Below are 8,024 nucleotides of genomic sequence, written 5' to 3'. Positions count from 1 at the left end.
TTTTATGTTTTATGTTTTATGTTTTATGTTTTATGTTTTATGTTTTATGTTTTATGTTTTATGTTTTATGTTTTATGTTTTATGTTTTATGTTTTATGTTTTATGTTTTATGTTTTATGTTTTATGTTTTATGTTTTATGTTTTATGTTTTATGTTTTATGTTTTATGTTTTATGTTTTATGTTTTATGTTTTATGTTTATGTTTTATGTTTTATGTTTTATGTTTTATGTTTTATGTTTTATGTTTTATGTTTTATGTTTTATGTTTTATGTTTTATGTTTTATGTTTTATGTTTTATGTCTTATGTTTTATGTCTTATGTTTTATGTTTTATGTTTTATGTTTTATGTTTTATGTTTTATGTTTTATGTTTTATGTTTTATGTTTTATGTTTTATGTTTTATGTTTTATGTTTTATGTTTTATGTTTAATGTTTTATGTTTATGTTTATGTTTTATGTTTTATGTTTTATGTTTTATGTTTTATGTTTTATGTTTTATGTTTTATGTTTTATGTTTTATGTTTTATGTTTTATGTTTTATGTTTTATGTTTTATGTTTTATGTTTATGTTTTATGTTTTATGTCTTATGTTTTATGTCTTATGTCTTATGTTTTATGTTTTATGTTTTATGTTTTATGTTTTATGTTTTATGTTTTATGTTTTATGTTTTATGTCTTATGTTTTATGTTTTATGTTTTATGTCTTATGTTTATGTTTTATGTTTTATGTTTTATGTTTTATGTTTTATGTTTTATGTCTTATGTTTTATGTTTTATGTTTTATGTTTTATGTTTTATGTTTTATGTCTTATGTTTTATGTTTTATGTTTTATGTTTTATGTTTTATGTTTTATGTTTTATGTTTTATGTTTTATGTTTTATGTTTTATGTTTTATGTTTTATGTTTTATGTTTTATGTTTTATGTTTTATGTTTTATGTTTTATGTTTTATGTTTTATGTTTTATGTTTTATGTTTTATGTTTTATGTTTTATGTTTTATGTTTTATGTTTTATGTTTTTTTAGAGGTATTTATTATCGAGAAAAAAGTATTTAATAAAAAAATATTGTTGTGAACTGATAACGGTTAAACTTTATTCTCCATAATTGTGTTAAGCAATATGACAAAAATATAAAGTGTTCTATTGTGGTTTGAGAAACTGCAAATTATAGATAACTGATTGATACAATTTTCCATGCATTTGTGAATTAAAATTATTTCAAAATATTTTTTGGCTGGACACTGTTTTAAACCCGACAAAAATGATAAAAAAAGATGCAGGCATTACTCGCTTCCCTACCCTAACAATAAACAACCTTAAGATTAAAAATGAATATATTATATATTTGAATCCATAATTAAATTAAATTTTGCATCATTACACTTGAAATAATACCCCATCAGCTTCTCTTAATTGAAAATAATCCGATTCTGAATGAATTACAAATGCACTTCACTCTCTGAACAAAAGAGTCCCATCTGCATTTGACGAGCACTCGTAAAACCAAATTTTCGTTTGCTACAACAAAAAAAAAACCCACGCGAAAAGAGAAACCCTTTCTTGCCGTTTCAAAATTTCGCGCCCCAACTTCAGTAACTGCCAAGTCATCAAATGCAGATTTTCCACCTCGGCGACGAACCCTCGGAATTTTTTTTCATCTTTTTGTCCAATGGATCAGATTAATGCCCCGGCAAAGTGCAATCAAAAAAGAGTTAATTTCTTTTTTCCTGTAAAGTCCCATTTTGCTTTCTAACGCTTATTGCTATTTTAAGTTCGTTTTTTCGCCTGATTTTAATTTTTCCAGTAATCCTTTTCCCTTTTGTGTCACCAAAAGGCGGTTCTTCAGTAGGAACAAAAGTGACGAACAAAAAAAAGACAGTATCATTGTTGATAATTATTTTTTCCCCTCCCCCTTTTGTTCCCAACTGGAATCCTTTAAGGTGGAAAATCCTTTGCATCATCAGCACTTGGGGCGCAGTTTGAATTATAAAATTACAATTGCAATAAAATTTTAGTGAAAAGGTGCTTGAAAACACTCGTTTAGCTTTTTTTTTTGCTGCCATCACTCAACGCCGTAACTGGAAAGGACACTAGATTAGAGTTTTTATTAGATTTTTCCGGTCTTGCGTGAGGAAATCAAAGCAACCTGTGGCGCGAACTGCTCGACCGTCCTGGCTTTGTGGGGTGGAAATGAATGAAATGAGGATTAATTTGAATGGCCACGGTTGGTTGCACTCTCGGCGAACGGATTTGTCCCTTTGTCTGGAAAACACATTCTCTTGGCCAACTATGCCGAGCATGTCATTAATCATGTTTGATGGTCATCGTCAAGGTTGGCGTTGGCTTTTCCTGGGAAATTGGATTCTTCTAGTGGACAAGTGCAATTGATTGAGGCAGTGGTTTTCAAATCAAAAAGGAGTAAATTACCAATACGGGATAAAATAATATGATAGTAAAAAAAATAATTTAGCAATAAAACCCCACAATATTTTCTATGCTTTTAGTACTTCTGAAAGTTGATGTGTTTTTACAATAAACAGTTTGGAAAAAAAACAAAAAGAGATTTTCAAAAATACTCAGTGCATAAATTCGAATCATCAACTTTATTGAAGCTAAACTAACTCAGCAGTAGTGTAAGCTAAGTTTAGGTTGTTCAAAAAGTATTGTTTATTTTTATTTTCATTTCACTTTTATTTTAATGAGAATTGAACTTATTAGACTTATCATAAATAATTTAAGAGACTCTAGGCAACAAATACATAGTTCGATCTACAAATAAAAAAAAAACTAACTTAATCCACCTATGTGATTGGTGCCTTCCTCACAACAATGGCTGTACACAAGTTTCATCTATTTTTTAAATCCGGCTTCAAAAAAGTACATCAATATCACTAAAGTGGCCATATCTCGAGACAGGGTTGCCAGATCTTCAATGTTTTGGACTCGTTGGAAAGGTCTTTTGAGAACCTAACCAACAATAGGTCGGATGGTGGATCCGGACATAGTTTACATACATTTAAGTGAGATCCGGCTTCAAAAAGTACATCAAAATCACTTAAGGGGCCATATCTCGAGACAGGGTTGCCAGATCTTTTTTTTGATAACATAACCAACGATGGGTCGGATAGTGGAGCCGGACATAGATTACATACATTTAAGTGAGATCCGGTTTCAAAAAAGTACATCAATATCACTTAAGTGGCCATATCTCGAGACAGGGTTGCCAGATCTTCAATGTTTTGGACTTGTTGGAAAGGTCTTTTGAGAACCTAACCAACAATAGGTCGGATGGTGGATCCGGACATAGTTTACATACATTTAAGTGAGATCCGGCTTCAAAAAAGTACATCAAAATCACTTAAGGGGCCATATCTCGAGACAGGGTTGCCAGATCTTCAATGTTTTGGACTCGTTGGAAAGGTATTTTGATAACCTAACCAACGATGGGTCGGATGGTGGATCCGAACATAGTTTACATACATTTAAGTGAGATCCGGCTTCAAAAAAGTACATCAATATCACTTAAGTGGCCATATCTCGAGACAGGGTTGCCAGATCTTCAATGTTTTGGACTCGTTGGAAAGGTATTTTGATAACATAACCAACGATGGGTCGGATAGTGGAGCCGGACATAGATTACATACATTTAAGTGAGATCCGGTTTCAAAAAAGTACATCAATATCACTTCAGTGGCCATATCTCGAGACAGGGTTGCCAGATCTTCAATGTTGGACTCGTTGGAAAGGTCTTTTGATAACCTTACCAACAATAGGTCGGATGGTGGATCCGGACATAGTTTACATACATTTAAGTGAGATCCGGCTTCAAAAAAGTACATCAAAATCACTTAAGTGGCCATATCTCGAGACAGGGTTGCCAGATCTTCAATGTTTTGGACTCGTTGGAAAGGTCTTTTGATAACCTTACCAACAATAGGTCGGATGGTGGATCCGGACATAGTTTACATACATTTAAGTGAGATCCGGCTTCAAAAAAGTACATCAAAATCACTTAAGTGGCCATATCTCGAGACAGGGTTGCCAGATCTTCAATGTTTTGGACTCGTTGGAAAGGTCTTTTGATAACCTTACCAACAATAGGTCGGATGGTGGATCCGGACATAGTTTACATACATTTAAGTGAGATCCGGCTTCAAAAAAGTACATCAAAATCACTTAAGGGGCCATATCTCGAGACAGGGTTGCCAGATCTTCAATGTTTTGGACTCGTTGGAAAGGTCATTTGATAACCTAACCAACGATGGGTCGGATGGTGGATCCGGACATAGTTTACATACATTTAAGTGAGATCCGGCTTCAAAAAAGTATATCAATATCACTTAAGTGGCCATATCTCGAGACAGGGTTGCCAGATCTTCAATGTTGGACTCGTTGGAAAGGTCTTTTGATAACCTTACCAACAATAGGTCGGATGGTGGATCCGGACATAGTTTACATACATTTAAGTGAGATCCGGCTTCAAAAAAGTACATCAAAATCACTTATGTGGCCATATCTCGAGACAGGGTTGCCAGATCTTCAATGTTTTGGACTCGTTGGAAAGGTCTTTTGATAACCTTACCAACAATAGGTTGGATGGTGGATCCGGACATAGTTTACATACATTTAAGTGAGATCCGGCTTCAAAAAAGTACATCAAAATCACTTAAGGGGCCATATCTCGAGACAGGGTTGCCAGATCTTCAATGTTTTGGACTCGTTGGAAAGGTATTTTGATAACCTAACCAACGATGGGTCGGATGGTGGATCCGAACATAGTTTACATACATTTAAGTGAGATCCGGCTTCAAAAAAGTACATCAATATCACTTAAGTGGCCATATCTCGAGACAGGGTTGCCAGATCTTCAATGTTTTGGACTCGTTGGAAAGATATTTTGATAACATAACCAACGATGGGTCGGATAGTGGAGCCGGACATAGATTACATACATTTAAGTGAGATCCGGTTTCAAAAAAGTACATCAATATCACTTCAGTGGCCATATCTCGAGACAGGGTTGCCAGATCTTCAATGTTGGACTCGTTGGAAAGGTCTTTTGATAACCTTACCAACAATAGGTCGGATGGTGGATCCGGACATAGTTTACATACATTTAAGTGAGATCCGGCTTCAAAAAAGTACATCAAAATCACTTAAGTGGCCATATCTCGAGACAGGGTTGCCAGATCTTCAATGTTTTGGACTCGTTGGAAAGGTCTTTTGATAACCTTACCAACAATAGGTCGGATGGTGGATCCGGACATAGTTTACATACATTTAAGTGAGATCCGGCTTCAAAAAAGTATATCAATATCACTTAAGTGGCCATATCTCGAGACAGGGTTGCCAGATCTTCAATGTTTTGGACTCATTGGAAAGGTCTTTTGATAACCTTACCAACGTTGGGTCAGATGGTGGATCCGGACATAGTTTACATACATTTAAGTGAGATCCGGCTTCAAAAAAGTATATCAATATCACTTAAGTGGCCATATCTCGCGACAGGGTTGCCAGATCTTCAATGTTATGGACTCGTTGGAAAGGTCTTTTGATAACCTAACCAACGATGGGTCGGATAGTGGACCCGGACATAGTTTACATACAATTAAGTGAGATTCAAATATATGTGAAAACACATTTTTATACATAACTTTTGAACTACTTATCGAAACTTCAATCTGTATAAAACTCGATCTATGGGACCCTAAACCAAGTCGAATGCAACAAGTTCGGGTCAAATCGGTTCAGCCAGTGCCGAGAAACATGAGCTAGTTTGCTGGTCACATACATACATACACACACACATACACACACACATACACACACACATACACACACACATACACACAGACATTTGTTCAGTTTTCGATTCTGAGTCGATATGTATACATGAAGGTGGGTCTACGACGTTTTTATACGAAGTTCATTTTTAGAGCAGGATTATAGCCTTACCTCAGTGAGGAAGGCAAAATAGAAAATTACATGATAATTTATCATTATCAAATCAACATTAATCAAATATTTTGTTACGCTTTTCCTTCGTGGAAATATTTTCAAATTTAAGAAAAAAAACATAATCAAAAGGCGGAAAACCACTGACAAATCCAACTGTCCTGCCACGTTCCACCACAACTCGTGACTCATTCCGCTTTCCATCAAAACATAAAATCGATCAACTATTTCCCTCCGCTCTCCCCCTTTCCATCAATTGTTCGCATCGTTTGTATTCATTCGTTTGTAATTAAGTGGAAAACTCTTTCCCTCACGGGTGACGTTTGTCCCTGGCGTCGCAAAACAGAACATCTCATCAATTTCAGCTTCAGCTCTCCGGCTGGCCAGTTGCAGTTTTTCCATCCCGTAACGAAAGCGAATTTGATTACGAATGCTCGGACCAAAAAGTGAAAGTTTGCCGTTTTTCCGGACAAATTCGCTCGTCGGTCTCTAATCGAGAAAGGAAATTAGCTTAGCTAAACAAAAAGATTGATGTGTACCTTTTTCTTTTCCCCTCTTTTTTTCCCAGGGAGTTGAAAACTCAAATGGTTATTGATCACTTTTGCGGTTTGGACGGAATCGTATAAACATACAAAAGTTTGTTGGGCTTGAGCTTCCCTCTCTCCGTTCTTGCTTCCTAACCTGAGTGTGTGTGTGTGGAAAGGCTTTGAAAATACAAGTGAATTGATTTGATTGGCCTTTGATCCTGGCTTCAAGTGGCTTTTGTGATTGCGATTTGGCAAGGGAACTGAAAATTGGAGTTTAAATTTGCGTGCGCGCTTGAGGCAACTTATCGGTCAACAACGTTCAGTGGGTTTACAGGTTTGTTGTGCAATCAATCTACCTTGAGAAAATTTGAAAAAATCTTGATTTAAATATGAACTTCTTTCTAAGACTCAAGAAGCAATTTCGGCCGTGCACTAAAACCATCAAAACATTTTAAATCTGTAGCTAGACATCATTTCTCTCTCTGACTGCTTTGCCAAGGAGTTTTAGTATGTTTTAGGAAACTTTTCTTATATTAAGTGAACCCACAGTTTATGCAATAATTCCATCAGCATGAACTAGTGTGTAGTGTCACACACAGCAGAAAGGAAAAGTCAAACTCTGTTATGTAACCAAATTGAACTTACTTTAACATAATTTTTCAAAAATAAAGCCAAATTTAACTAAAACCAGATATTCTGTTCAAATTGGTATCATCCAAAAAGTTGTAAGCATATATTTCAAAAAGACTATAAAGCAAAGTCATAACGTCATGATTCGAAATCCGGACACTTAGTAGCATATCATTTTTGTTATAGCTGGCAAAAAATCATGTAATAAGTTAGAAATGTAGAAATATCGTCAGGATGTAGTAAAAACAGTCAATATAAAGGGAATGCATGCAAAATATGTCTTTTCTAACCATTTTTTCTCAGAATTTCCAAATCAAAATGACTTGAAGTGCTTCGAATCCCGAACACTGATGAATGTTGATTCGAAATCCGGACACTTTTGATTCGAATTCCGGACACTCGATTTTACTTGTGAATCGCACAAATTTGGGCCGAAATTTTAGTTAATGTTATTGTTTAGGTCTCAAATAAGATGCTAACATCAAAACAATCGATGTTTTGTATAAAAAATTGCTAGAATTTAAGAAAACCAGAACCAAAAAATTCTGCTTTGCCTTCCCGGTGCTTCGGATGCCTATGAAATATTTCAGCAGAAATGTTTCACAGTTTTGGTAATCACATGATTTAATTTAATTTAATTGTTTTAGCATTGGCCACAGCGTACAAACATTTTTGAAATGAAAGTTGATGTAAGAATTCATCAAACAACACAGTTTAGACAATAATTATGGGAACTTATATCCACATAATTGATAAAACAAGATTAAGTCACCGACACCGAAGTAACACTCCATGTAAAAAATCTGCTGAAATGTGTCCCAGCACGACTCACCCCAATTACTTCCTTGGAATCACCCCTTGCCGATAAAAATATATTTCGCAACACTGCTCGACCCATTGTTTGCAAAAA

The sequence above is a fragment of the Culex quinquefasciatus genome, chromosome 1 (genome assembly GCF_015732765.1).
Source record: "Culex quinquefasciatus strain JHB chromosome 1, VPISU_Cqui_1.0_pri_paternal, whole genome shotgun sequence".
Lineage (NCBI taxonomy): Eukaryota > Metazoa > Arthropoda > Insecta > Diptera > Culicidae > Culex > Culex quinquefasciatus.
This window is presented reverse-complemented; position numbering follows the sequence as displayed.